Source organism: Meleagris gallopavo, chromosome 1 (genome assembly GCF_000146605.3).
Source record: "Meleagris gallopavo isolate NT-WF06-2002-E0010 breed Aviagen turkey brand Nicholas breeding stock chromosome 1, Turkey_5.1, whole genome shotgun sequence".
Lineage (NCBI taxonomy): Eukaryota > Metazoa > Chordata > Aves > Galliformes > Phasianidae > Meleagris > Meleagris gallopavo.
The window spans coordinates 175,393,876-175,408,204 of record NC_015011.2 but is presented as its reverse complement, the minus strand read 5'-3'; positions in this window follow the sequence as shown (position 1 = coordinate 175,408,204).

Genomic DNA, 14,329 nt, shown 5'->3' with positions numbered 1-14,329 from the left:
TGTGCAGTGCCCCAGTCCTGACGGTGCAGCAGGAGCTGCCTGCCAGGAGCGGCCCGCAGTGGCAGTGGTGGGCACGGCACTTCCAGCTGCACACAGCTGGAGGGAACCGCAGGCATTCAGCATCCTGCTGCCCTGCTCCCCTTCTGCCCCGCAACGCTGCGGCTTTGGCATGGTCTGTATTGATTGCAGATAGCTGTCAGCTTAACTGCTGCAGGGAAGGGGAGGGAAGGGACAGAGCAGAGAGCAGCAGTTTCTTGGTTGAGAACAAGAAAGGAATTACATCCTTAGAAAACCTCAGAAAAATTGTGCCAGCTTCCATCTCTGCTTTGCTGTCCTCAGCCTGTCGTAGACTCCGTCATGGCTAATGCTTTAATATTTTAAGGGAGTGAATGGAAGAAGGGAGTGGCAGAGTTGTACCACAAAAGGCAGTTTATACAGATGAATTGGATTGCTTTCTGCCATTCTTCTCTGAGTTTCTGACAGGTGTGGAAGGACTCCTGTACTTTTATTTCCTGATAAAAGCCCCAGGAAGCCCATCATTCTTTCAGTTACTGGTTATGATCAGAATCTTTTGCACTTCAGTAGAGCTGCCAGGCACCAGAGCTTCACACCTTAATCACATTTCCTTTGTCAGCTTTTCACATACTATGTTAAATGAGAGACTGGTAGAAAATCCTTTGAGCAATTACAGTAATAGGATAATAATAACAATTGTGGATCCTTGCACTTACAGAGTCTGTGAGAGGAAAATGAGATCTAGCATAATGTTGCCCCTTTGAAAAGGTGTGGCTGTTCCCTCCCAGCAGCATCCCTTTGAGAAACTGCTTTCCATGGCCTCAGCTCCTTGCTTCCTTGGCTGTGTTGCAGTCAGGTGGGCACTCCACCTTCCCATTCCCACCCACGAACTATTGACTGCACAAATAATTGGGGAGAATTTGAATGAGAGGATTCAGCAGCACGGGGAAAGGTTTTTCCTGTGTGAGGCAGGAGAACATTAAAAAGCATCTTCAGTTCAGAGGGAGCACACCTGCATGAGATATATGTGCCCATTTGATAGGACAAGGGGAGAATGACAGGATGAGGAGAAATGGTTTCAAATGAAAAGAGAAGAGAGGATTGGATATAAGGAATATAAGGACAACGCAGTACGCTGTCTCCTGCCTCAATTACGTGAGTGACTGAATCAGTTGTGTTTGTCACCTCAGTTAACTGATGTAGCTTGATGCTTGACTTCCAGAAAGCACAGAATGGCTCAGAATTTCCAAAATATCAAATATGTATTATATATATGTGTAATCGTAGCTCCCAGCACAGCCAGTTTCAACCCAATATAAAACCCACAGAATCACAGAATCATGGAACCACAGGGTTGGAAGGGACCTCAAGGATCATGAATCTCCAACCCACCTGCCACATGCAGGGCCACCAACCTCCCCATTTAATACTAGACCAGGCTGCCCAGGGCCTCATCCAATCTAGCCTTGAACACCTTCAGGGACGGGGCATCCACAACCTCTCTGGGTAGCCTGTTCCAAGGATCTTCAGCTCCTTTAAACTCTCCATTTGGGCTTTATGATATTTAATTGTGAACATTCAGGAGACACTTTGCAGGATGATGCTTAAGGAGATTGATCCATCTCACATCGTGGCGTGGAAAATCTGATAGCACAGAGGAAGCATGAATGGGAGTTAATTTACTTGGACAGAGTTATTGTTCACTTCTGGTTGAAACTGTTGCCCAAAAGCCTGTGTAAATGCGTGTGGCTAACAAACAGCTGCCCCTCTGTGCATGCATTTTCATACTTCTTTCAGCTAATTCATTGATCCAAATACTAAATCTATCAGTCAGACAATTTTTGGATTTATGGCAGTCCCTGAAGGACTTTGACTTACAGTTATCCATGTAGGTAGTTTTTAAAATTTATGACAGAAATAATAACTCTGTGATGATGCTCTTCCTTTTGCTTATTCAGAGCACCTTGTGCGAGAACAAAATAATGGAAATTCCTGGGGCAAAGTTCTGGCTGAGGGCTTTGCTTTCCCTCACACTGTATGGCAGCCAAGGAAATTTCAGAGACTTTAGAAAATTTTCAGAATTTGCAGAGACATAAAACCAAAGTGAAAATTAGCCCAGAGCAGCTACCTATCATATACAACTGCATTTTAGAGATTCTGTTTAACTTTTTCCACTTAATTATTGTTTTCTGCACTTCAGGGACATGCAGAAGCATTTTGTGAGTTGCCTCTGCCCTGTTCTGCAGGATGAGGGGGATTTTGAGCAACCTGCTCTATCCCCCCTGCTCTGCACTCGGGGAGGTCAGAGAAGGTCTGTTGGTTCTGAGGCAGTAATGAGGGTACAATGGAGAAAAGAGGATGGGGAGCTGGAGGTGAATGGAGCCACATCTCAACAAACCTGCTGCAGTATTGCAAGAAGGAACTTGCTAATGGCACTGCTCAATCATGATTGGTACCAGGGATTAATACTTTTTCTGGTCATACCACCCATTGGTATTTTCCATACTCCTATAGATACCTGGTGGAAGTGTGATGTTGTTCTGGTACCCAGGGATGGGGATGATGATGTGGAACAGAAGTGGGCAAGGTGATATGGTATTTCCTGGACAGGAGTGGGAAATGATAACTGGGTTTCTTCTGTATTCCTCCATATGAAGAAAGGAAAGTAGAGCCTTCCTGAGACTGGGCTCATGTTTTCATTGAAATAATATGAAAGTTAAACATTATTATCTTAAGGACCAAGAAACAACTTCAGCTGTAAACCTGTAACATCAGAAGACTTTGTCATAAGGGGAAAGGGTGAAGTAGTCAACTGCTATTGTTTTAATTTGTGACTAAGGTAAAAAGAAAGAAGGAAACCTATTATGAGTGCATGTGGACAAAGCTGCCAGGGGCTTGGGGTTAGGAAGAAGTGATGTCTGGTGACTGTTTGTGGCTATCCTGGCTGGGAAAGAGCTGGGCAACAGGGCTTGCAGGGGCATCAGGCATTCTCAGACAGAGGTAATAGCTTGCAGACACCAGTTACCAATTTCAGGCATGCTGCAGCGAGCACTGTCATTAATAGCACAACAATAAACATCAAGGTGATAATAAGTAACTGCAAAACTCTCAGGCCTTCTAACAAGCCAAATGGCTAGTGCTTGTTTGAATGCCTTAAAATTATGTGGTGGTTTTATTTCAGTCTTTGGGGTTAATACGCTATGGTTGCATTTTTAGAGCATGTCTGCTACGTGTTTCTAGCAAGACTTCTTGAAGTGCTGCCAGAAGACTTAGAGAGCTGCTTACCTTGTTTTTAACACTGAGTGACAGCTTTGCATCACATGTTGTGTGCTGCATGGTGAGGACTGTAAATACCACGGTGTAATTATCACGTGTATTTATAATTCACTAATAGGAGTTAGACAAGGCAGGCTAAGAAAATTGAAGTTGGTGCTTAGATAATAGATACTGGAACAGAATGTGTGGAATTTTTCTTTCCTCCATTTTGCTTTGCTGCAGCTATTTGTGTGAACTCTCAAAGTTGTTCCAGGAAGAGGAGCCAGAAATAGGACAAATGTACATCCATCAGCAGTGTGATGTGAATTCTGAAAGTGAGCTTTAAATGCAGTGTGGACTGCTGAACACGAAATGAAAAAGAGCAGCCCTGCATTCTGTAGTAAATATTTCTCCAGCAGTCCTCATTCAAATTTTGCATATATTGAGTAAAATATTTCTTAACTATGTCCTTTCCACTTGCTCTTGAATATATGTAATAAGTTTTATTGACTTCATGATAAATATTTCAGGCAATGTTTATCAGTTTGTGTAAGATAGTTGATCTGTCATTGATTTAATGACATAAAGACATATTTAGGTAGTGATCTTTTCAGTCAGTCTTTCCCTTATTAACGTATAATCACAATTATTTTTCAGGCTAAATTAAATGTAGCACCTGAGAAAAGGTAATGTATACGTAACCTAATGCATACTTACTATAACTTGTCTAGGTAGCAGAATGCACTGTTGTCTAACCATCAGCCTGGCTTTAGAGGAGTAATCAGCTAAAAGAAAATGATGAGTACCTAATTTTAAGTAATTAGAGATAATTATTCCAACTGGAAAAGCTTTTAACCTAAAGGTGAATAAACGGCACCTGCGCACTATATATGTTCGTTCTTTGAATGATAAATTTAAGTGAAAGATGGAGTGAAAGACAGAAAATTGGAATTCTCTGTTTGTGCATAGCATCATTTTGATCTCATATAGGTGTGTCTTAGGGCACTTGAGATGAAAATGCCATTTAATAGAACATGCTAGTTGTGTACAGGCCTCGTGGTGGATACGGGTTGCAGTGCTCCTCAGTGTGGTGGTCTTGGACCATCTGGACCAGGGGTTGGCCAAGAGGCTCCCTGGTGGAGTTTACTGCTGCCAGGCAAAGTTCACCAGCAAGTGGCTGCAGGGAGAACTCCCCGTGGCTGCTGCCAGAGAGAGCAGTAGTGATCTGGGCTATTTTCTACCAACAAGATGTTTGGGACCTATCTTTTGGCAATAGTGTGTTGAGGACACAGTAGCAGCAGGAAGGCTAATGGGAGATATGGTTGTTCACTTCTCATAAGAGAAGGACTCAGTTTGACTCAATTCTGCCAGTGTCTGTAAAGCCTATTTATTTTGTCTGGAGAAAAAAAGCCAGAAAGGTTTCTGTGAGAGCCCATATGGAGGCTTGGCCAATTATGGAATCAATAATTTTGTGAAAGGACTTTAACCATTGACTTCCCGTTCAATTTCAGTTTGTAAAATAAAAAGAATCAACTGAAGCCCCTGTATTTTATAGCTTCTAAGACAGCTGGAAGCTTCAGAAAAATTTGCTGCCCAACTTTATGTGCCTTATGTTCAGTAGCATTTCCTAGGTGCACAAATGGCAAAATAACAGTATTAACACTGTTCAGTTTTCAACAGTTTAATCAAAGACAGAAAGTTCCTTTTCTCTAGACATTCTCATCAGCAACAATCTGTTGTTTTAGTAAATGTCAATGAAAAGTTAATGCAGTGGACAGTTAGGATGTAAGTGAAAAGAGATATTGCTTTATGATCCATCCAGTGATTTTTTTTTTCTCTGATTTTACTCAGAGGGTGGTGAGGCACTGGCACAGGTGCCCAGAGAGCTGTGGCGCCCTTGAGGTGCTCAAGGCCAGGTTGGATGGGGCCCTGGCCAGACTGAACTGGTGGGGGGCAACCAGCCCATGCAGGGGATTGGAATCTGGTGATCTTTAAGGTCTCTTTCAACCCAAGCCATTCTATGATTCTATGATTCATTTAACGATTCTCCATTAAAAGTAGGATATGGACAGTATTGTTTGTGTAAATGTTTTTTTCACAAAAAGGAATTCAACTTAAAGACATTGCAATTACATGTATGTCTAAAGTTAAGCATACTTCTAAATACTTAGCTGAACAAAGAATTCGATGCATTTCATGTTCTTCAGGCTAAAGCAGAAATATTTTACAAATGTGGACAGAAAAGCGAGATCTTTGCTTGGGGCCAAGGAACCAGTTGCCAGAAAAACTGGAAGGAACTAAATTCTCTGATCAGCTTCTTGTCAGAGGGAGCACAACTTTAGAGCCATTTACATACATAGAGATTGGTATAAGGAACTCACGGTGGTTATGTTTTATGGATGTCTTTATATTCTGAAAGTGCTCTGACAGAAAAATAGGAGTTTTTTTAAAGAGCCAATAAACACTACTAGACAATCTATTACTAGTGTACAAATAAACAGAAATTTATGCATATTTTCATCTTTTTGTGTTATAGTGTTGTCATGAATAAGTTTATAGCCTTAGCAATATGTTTCATTTTTCCCAGTATCATTAAAGCTGTCATTTAGTTTTAGTGTATGGTGTACAATTGCTTGTCAGTTTATCGTCAAGTTTAAGATGATATTTCCTGCAACATGGAGTACACTTATCCCCAGCAAAAATAATTCCTCAATTGTAAAGGGTAAGAACAGATGCTGTGATATTGTTTTATCATTCTGTTTTTAATTTTAGTTTTATACGTAGTGTAAACATTAATCCTTGCCTGAAAAGACTTTCTGGAAAAAAAAAAAATTGCCTCTGTTAACCTTCTCATTCATATCCACGGGTGCTCCACTGTGTGGTTAATTACATCTCTGCCAATCTCTGTGTTTCTTTGCAGGGATAAAAGGGATTAGATGACCTTTTAAGAAATCCTTGAAAGGTCTCTTGTGGTACTAGTTTGTATAATAATAATAAGGAAGCGTGTTAAGGAAAAATTATGAACATGTTGGATTTTTACAAACAATGGTGTAAATAAATTACTAATTTTCTCTACCAGAGGGTGGATAAACTTTCAAAATTTTTGGAACTACTGATGTAATTGTTCCAAGATTTTATTTTTTTTATATCTTTGCTATGTTTCCCCAACAATGCTTGTGTATATCAAGTTCAAAACAAACAAGCAGCTAGAATTTTACCTGATAGATGGGGGACCTATGGGACCCTTTTCGGAAGATAACTGTGGATCCAGAAAGTTTGCACAAGTTGAAGTAGAGGTTAGCTGTGTGCTTGGAAAAAAGATCCATGACACCAAGCCACATCAGACTTGGAAAGTCCTATGAGCTCTAAGTAGTTGTGTGCTGGGAGGGTATTCAGGAGAAATACACACTTCAGGCCACTGCTGGAGATAGGTGGGCCCCTCACCAGATCCAGTGTTACGATTCTTATTTCAGGGCTACTGCCAATCCCTGTGCATTTACAGACTCCTTGTGCAATATTATGCAAACATAAGAACAGACTAGTTACAATGGCAAACCAATGTCTTTGGAGGCAGCTGTGTGATGGGAGGGACTGATCTCTGAGCATGGCCACCTGGGAAGACTTGGAGGATGCTGCTTACGGTGGTCAGTGTTGACTTTATGAAGGTGTAAATGATGGCATGAGATGTGAAATGGGACAGGCTTAAGCTCTGTGGGGTAATTATGTGCTCGGTGCACGTGCCAGCACTAATGATATACCTCACAGGTATAACCAGAGAAGAACATACCCTTTCTGCTCATAAACATCAAAGGATCTGTCGGGTAACTGATTAGGAACTGCAGCTTCTTTTACTTAAGGAAGTCATGGATAATTAATGATTTTGCGTTCTGATTAGAAAATTAACATTGCTAATGCTGCTACTAGATAACTAAATTTTGGTATTATAAAAGCCTTTTGAAATGCAATTTGACAGAGCATATATCAGATTAAATTGGATTGATTATGGGAGTTTTGAAGTTGTTGATTTCTTTGAGAGCTCTGTTAATGAAGCATTATATTTTAACAGAACCCATTAATAGCTCTATTCTACTTAGCTAACAGCCCATTTGCCTCAATAGGTAATAAAGTACATATGCAAGCTACCATAGGAAGAAGGGAGGGACATGGTGTTCCACTAGGTCCGCTACAGACCTACAAAACATTTCAGACATAATGGTGCTGGAGTGGTTGGTTTTCACTGTAAGACTGGCGTGGTTATTTTGCATCCCACAAACTGTTGTCAGGAAACAAAACCACGGTTTTGCAGTCAGCCTGCGCTATTAGCACTACTGACTGTTGCAAAAATACCATGTGGCAGGATGGCATGGTGACAATACTCTATCTATTCAAGGAAATAATGAAAAAGATGTTTGCTGTGACCCTTCCCAAAATGGCAGCAAAGTAATTGCTCACAGTGAGTTTTCCTTGGTTTCTTCTGACTGAGCTGCTTTTCTCTCTAGTAGTCAAAGCAACTGCACTGTACTCTGAGGCACCATGAAAGAAATACAGATGTGTGTTAAATGGAAATTAGGAAGCTAGCTTCAAAACTAGGAGTAGTTAGAGACTTTAGCTGCATACCAGAAGATCTTCTCAAATCTTTTACAAGCTTCCCTGCTTTGAATCTTGACCAAGAATGTACCATCCTACATATCCAAACCTTTGGAGAGAAGAAGCCTTGGTGTTCCATTTCTGAATGTTGTTGCAGCAGCTGTGGAGCTCTTTGCCACCCACAGTAACATACAGTTGCTGTAAAGGTCCCACTGAAGACAACAGGCAATGCTGAGGTACGACTCAAGGATATCATCCAGTGGTGCAAAGATAATACCAAGAGTTGTTTTTCATCTTCTCAGCTTTTGATTCTAGCGATGGTAAAGGAAAAGATATTTTCTCAGCTGGTAGCTGAAAACTGTACTTTTTAAGGTCAGGAAGATAGAAGGTCAAAAAATAATAAAACCCATGCTGCTATCTTTTCTTCCTTTTTGCAGTGAAATTGCCCCTTAATTCACATTTTTCCAAGTCTATCGTTCCCTACTGTGGTTCTCTGGAGCTCCAAAAAAAAAAGTAGCCTGCAGAGGAAACTACTAATAGGGGAAATACATGACACTACAGGTCTTTTGCCATTCTTGCATGCATAGTCTGCTTCGTTATGCGTAACAGATAACATAAAAAAAATATTTTATTCCATGAAGAGAGTTTTGGATGTGGCAGGAAGATTAGGGATGTGAAAACTAATGTGCTTTCAAATTTCACTTTACTTGCCCTAAAAATGTCAAATGTAGAAGGCAAAATCTGGGCTCTGAGGAGGTTAATAGGTCTGAGAGCAATAACCACCGTAAACCTAAATGCACCTGTCAAAGACTGATAAGAGCACATGTCTGTCAGCTGCTCTTATTGAAAGAATCTGCATTTCTGTAGTTCCGGAATTGTGTCAGCCCAATTTCCTCTCTATTTTATTACTTTTCACTAACAAAAAATCTTAGAGGAGTTCTGATGCCTTGCAACCCCAGAACATAATTCAAATTATTCATCACCGGAACTGCACTTACAGTCTTGGCACATTAAAATTCTGCCTCATTGCAGGGGGTAGGTTCCTCAGTATTGAATATTAAGGAGGAAAAAAAAGGCTACAACAGCAAAACACAGCAACACTGGGATTTTATTTTAGACTCCTCTGTCTCAGATTAAATTCATTTATTTTCCCAATGAAAATGGCTTTACATGGGGGTAATTATACTGAGTTCATTGGCCTTCGTCTGAATGTACATTGTGCTTTGTCTCTTTTCTTTTAGCAAGTGTTGGTTCTCAGTACTTCGGGTTTCATTTTGAAAAGTACTTTCTACATCCAAAGTTTGTTTTTTGGAACGGGATCTATAATCAAGTAAAAACATAGCTCCAACTAGAAAAAAATACCATCAAGACAAAAAGGTGGAAAAGGGATGTTGTTTTTTTTTAAAGTGAATTTCATCTGCGCAAGAACAAGTGAGACAGGGAAGTACAAAATGGTTAAAAGGAAAGGGCTGACAGATGCTGAGATGTGAGAAATCTGTTGTTAATGTAGTATCTTTAGTCAAGATATGAAAAGAGCAAAAAGCAGATGGATTCACTGCCACAAGTAAGCAGGGAAGTACAAAGGCAACATACTTAGCATTGCAGCGTACAAGCAGTTGTGCAAGCTGGAATGAAGTCCATCTAACCATCATCTTGCCTTCATCAGTTGCTACTGGAGAATAGTTAGAGAAGAAAACGGCCTGTGGGTGATCATTCCTGAGTGATCTGTGCAACTTCTGGCAGAGTGTAGTGACATCTGGAGCCTACGTTTATGTCCATGCCATGCCATCTTATTCCACAACTTTTTCAATCTTTCATGTTTTTGCCTGATTCCTTTCTGAGGTCATGTATCCTGAAACTGAGATAGTGTCATATTCATGCCCTACAGCGTGCTTCCTTCTTTGAGCTATCGGATAAGTGGGAAGGAGTACAGAGTTTACATGGTGAGACTTTGTTAGTAGGGATGGCAGTGGGGGTGGCTCTCTGAGCAGTGCCCAGCAGTGCCCCATGTCAAAGAGCAGCTGCAGCTGCTCCCACAGAGACCCACAGAGCTGAGCCGAGCGCGATGCTGGGTGCGCCTCTGGGAGAGTGGATTAGAGGGAGGGAATCAGTTCTGTCCAACTGCAGCTGGGAGAGAGGGGTGAGAGATGGGAGAGAAGCGACCCTGCAGCCCCCAGCGTCAGTGCAGGTGGAGAGCAGGAGGTGCTCCAGGCACAAAGCAGCAGTTCCCTGCGACCCAGGAGGGTCCCATGGAGGAGCAGGTTGTCCCCTGCAGACCAAGGGCACCATATGGAGCACATCTTCACGTGCAGCCATGGAGGAGCCCACTGTGCAGCAGTGGATGAAGGCTGAAGGAGGCACAGCCAATGGATACCCCTGCAGGAGCAGCCCAGGCTGGAGCTGCAGCCCATGGAGAGGAACCCACGGTGGGCCAGGAGGGCTGGGGGAGCTGCCGCCCATGGGGCTGTGCTGGAGCAGTGCCTGAAGGGTAGGCCCTGTGGGACGAAGTTGTTTTGCAGCAGTGCTGGGAGCGCTGTGGCCTGTGGGAAGCTCATGCAGGGTCAGTTTAGGAAAGACTGTGTCCTGTGGGAGGAAGCCACCTGGAGCAGCGGCAGAGTGACCATGGAGAAGTGACAGAGATGAAGCATTATGGAGAGACCACAAACCCCATTCCTCTGCAGTGCCCAGGGGAGGAGGTAGGGAAGGGTGGCTGAGGAGAAGGTGGTTGGAGTTTGAATTTGCTTTTATTTTAGATCTCACTGCACTTGTCTATTGGCAGTAAGCAAGGAATTACATTAATCTCCCTTATGCTGAGTCTATTTTCCTGTGGCAGTAATTGCTGAGTGATCACCCTGTCCTCATCTCAACCCAAAGTCTTTCTTCATCCCATTTTGTCCTCCTGTTCTATTGAGTGGTGGAGTGACAAAGTCACTCTGTTGGAGTCGAACTGTCTATCAGGGTGAACCCACCGCAAGGAGACAGGGGCTTTTCCAAAATGTGTGCAGAAAGCTGCATCAGGTAAACCAATTAAACTTGGAAAAATATTTTCTTTGAAATACTGTTTAGCCAGATGTGTAGATTTGTTTATCTTTGTCATTTCATTAATCCATTTAAGTTTTGCAAATGCATTTGGCGTCTTGTTCTCTTTCTCTCTTTCCCTAATTCCTTAGGACTCATTATATTCAAGTTAGGTATACTTAAATACCACCTTCCAGTTATAGTATTTGATATTTTTGTTTTAAATCTGCTTTAAATTCAGTGTCAAACATCATTCTTCCAACAATGACTCAAACTAAAATGGAGATTTTATTTTTTACATTCAGATATATTTCTATTTCACCATTCAAAAGCAAAAAGGAAAAGATTTCATCTCCATCTATGACAGATGTTAATTTTATTTTCAGAATCACAGGAGGAATGAAAAATAAGTTAGAGAGTTTTGCCCCTGCATCTTCAGAAAAGGGACATAAAAATTTTACTTCAGAAGTTTCGAATTACAGCAGTGTGGAGCTGCGTCAGGGGAGGGGCAGCTGGGGGTGAGGGAAAGGGTCTGCACCACAGGGCGGTGGGCATGGAACAGCCTGCCCAGGGCAGGGGCAGTGGGCACGGCCTCAGTGCCGGAGCTCAGGGAGTGTTTGGACAGCGCTCTCAGATATTGGCTTTGGATTTTGGAAGGTCCTGTGTGGAGTCAAGGGTTGCACTCTGTGATCCTTGAGGGTATCTTCCAACTTGGGATATTCTGTGATTCTGTACAACTTTTATATCATAGTACCCATTGGTATACTTCTTGAAGTAATTTCAAAATACATTGCAAGGCAGCACAATGAACCGGGTGGTGCTGACATGTAAAAGTCTAATTCAGGAATGGTGCGGTTCTCTACCAGAGTTGTTAGGACTCTGCTTCCCTTGAGAAAGAACAGAAATCCCTGTGTTTGCTTTAACCTCAACTGTATAGAACACTGAATTCAGAGGGAACAAGAAATAATCCTGATGACAGACAGTGTAATTAGATCATTTGCATTTTATTTTCTCCATAGTTTATTCCACTCTGTACTTTATCACCATCTGCCTAATTAGGAAGATACCCATGGTAGGTGAGAAAATTGCTTGGATACTGGGGGCTTTTTGTTGGCTCATTTAGAAGCAGCAGAAAACAACTAGAATGAACGAGAATGTTCATATGCAATGCTAAATATCATCCTAATTAATGTTTGGCAGTAGTCTTTTATGTTGTAAAAACCATTTAAAAAAAAAACAACTTTTTTTATGCCAGACCAAATGATAAGCCAGGGGACAGAACTTCTGCTAGTGTAAATTAACACAAAGCCAGAGCTCTGTCTTAAGTTTTGAAAGTGGTATAAGAAAATTGACTAGAATGTACAGCTTTTCATATTTTCTTCCCCCTTTTTTTTTTTTATTCCTCTTCTACAAAGTGAGTAACGTACCTTTCCCTTAGTGGAATTTTAGTTTTCAGAATTAAATATGGTTACATGTGAAATAAAGGTTTTGGACTAACATTGCAGGTTACAAATATGTCAAGAGAAATCACTCACATCCTCTCCTCATTATTGCACATGATGTTCCAAACGCAAATGCAAGGTTTTTTTTTCTCTATCGGACTGGCTTCTGGTTGCACAGACAGTGGCTGAGCAGGATTTTACATCAATATTCTCAGTAAAATTAGACAGCTGTATTAGTAATCTTGCTCCAGTCTGTGTGCTGACAAGCAGTGCATGAGTAATGAAGAGGTCTTTCCAATGTGACCCCACTGCAGAACACTAATGAACAGGGATGTGCATTATTAGTTGATAGTACATACCAGAATTAGAAAAAAAGAAATGCAATTTAAAGTGCTGCATACATATGTAATGTTCTATCTTGTTTACTTTAGGAACAGTTAAGAAACAAGACTTCTGTGCTGGGTCAGTCTAGCTAATATTTTCCTTGTTCTTTAAGGAATTAATGTTTTTTCAGGAGTAATCTAGAAAACTTCAAGAAATTATTGTTCCTAGCCTTACAGTCAAAAGGCAGACATATGACCTGTAAAAATATTTCCATTTAAATTAGAGTTTGGATGAACAGATAAATGCTTAAAAAGTGAACTGTCGTGCTCTGTTATAGGCAGTGAACATTTCACCTATAAATGCAAATATCCATCCTATAAATGCAAATGCAAATACATTTAGGTTTTGCTACCCATTGCTACCTCAGAATTAGTACTGAAGCAAATAAACTGCTTTCTGTCTTCTTCTCTGACATATACCTGCTGGCCTTTTTTTTGACCAGTTGCCTTATTACAATTTCGTGATAATGGGCAACGATGTGTTTGTGATGGTATCCATTTTTGCATACTTAGGCCACAAATTAGCACTTCCTGTTTTGAAATTGCAGTTGGTTCCAACAGGAAGAAAGAAGAAAAAAAAACAGGATAAAATTTCCACTCAGGGTGACTGCAACCCATTGGTTGTCATTTCAGTGAGACAGCAGCCATGCGATTTTGTCACAAGTTCATGGATTTAAACCTTAATGGCACATTGCTCTAGTTTGGCAGAGTCAACACAGACATTTAGCTCTGCATTACTATCATCCTAACACAGCCATGCCTCAGGACAGAAGCAGAAAGAATCATAGACTAATCTAGGTTGGAAGATGGCTTTCCAGATCATCAAGTTCAACTATCAACCTGCCCAACCGAGTCATTAAATTATGTTCCTTAGTGCCACGTCTCCATATCTTTAAATACCTCCAGAGATAAGGAATCTACCACTTCCATGGGCTGCGTCTTCCATGCCTGAACATCTTCTCCATGAAGAAATTCTTCCTAATACTCAAGTTAAAGCCCACCTCTTGCCACTTGATATTGTTGTCACTACCCACCCAAGACTGGTGATATACTGACTGGTGAGATGAGTTTTATGAGTTTTATTCTCCCGCAGACTTTCTGTTTTGTGTGCACAGTTTTTCACAAGATTCTCAAAGAGAATAAGTGAGAAAAGAGGTGAGATAAGCTTCATGTTGGATGTGATGTGATGGCAGGGTGGATAGTTGGTGCCATGTTTACCCAAGGAGTCTTTGACCCTTGGGCCAAAGATGTCTGAAAATGTTGGCAAGTATTTCACCAGTCATGCTACTGTGGACAACTTTTTTTCCCTCTCAGCTTTTAAATTAAAGTAAAGGTAGAGAAGAATTGTACCTTAAAGGATGGTGATTGCTGTTCTTTTGAATTTTTATTCTAAATCTTTCTTTGTCCCAGAACAACTGGAAGCTTTGGAGCAGTTCAATTACCTTTTCTAGCTTAAATTTCTATTGTTTATCATTTTATTTCCCAAAGACTCTCCTTAGGAGCAAACTACTTTCTGAAAATGATGACTCGTTAATTCATTTAATCACAAAAATAAAGCTTTCTATCTTACTGTTTTATTGTTTAATAACTTTATCATATTCCATTTAAAGTGTTTCATTAAGTCTTTTC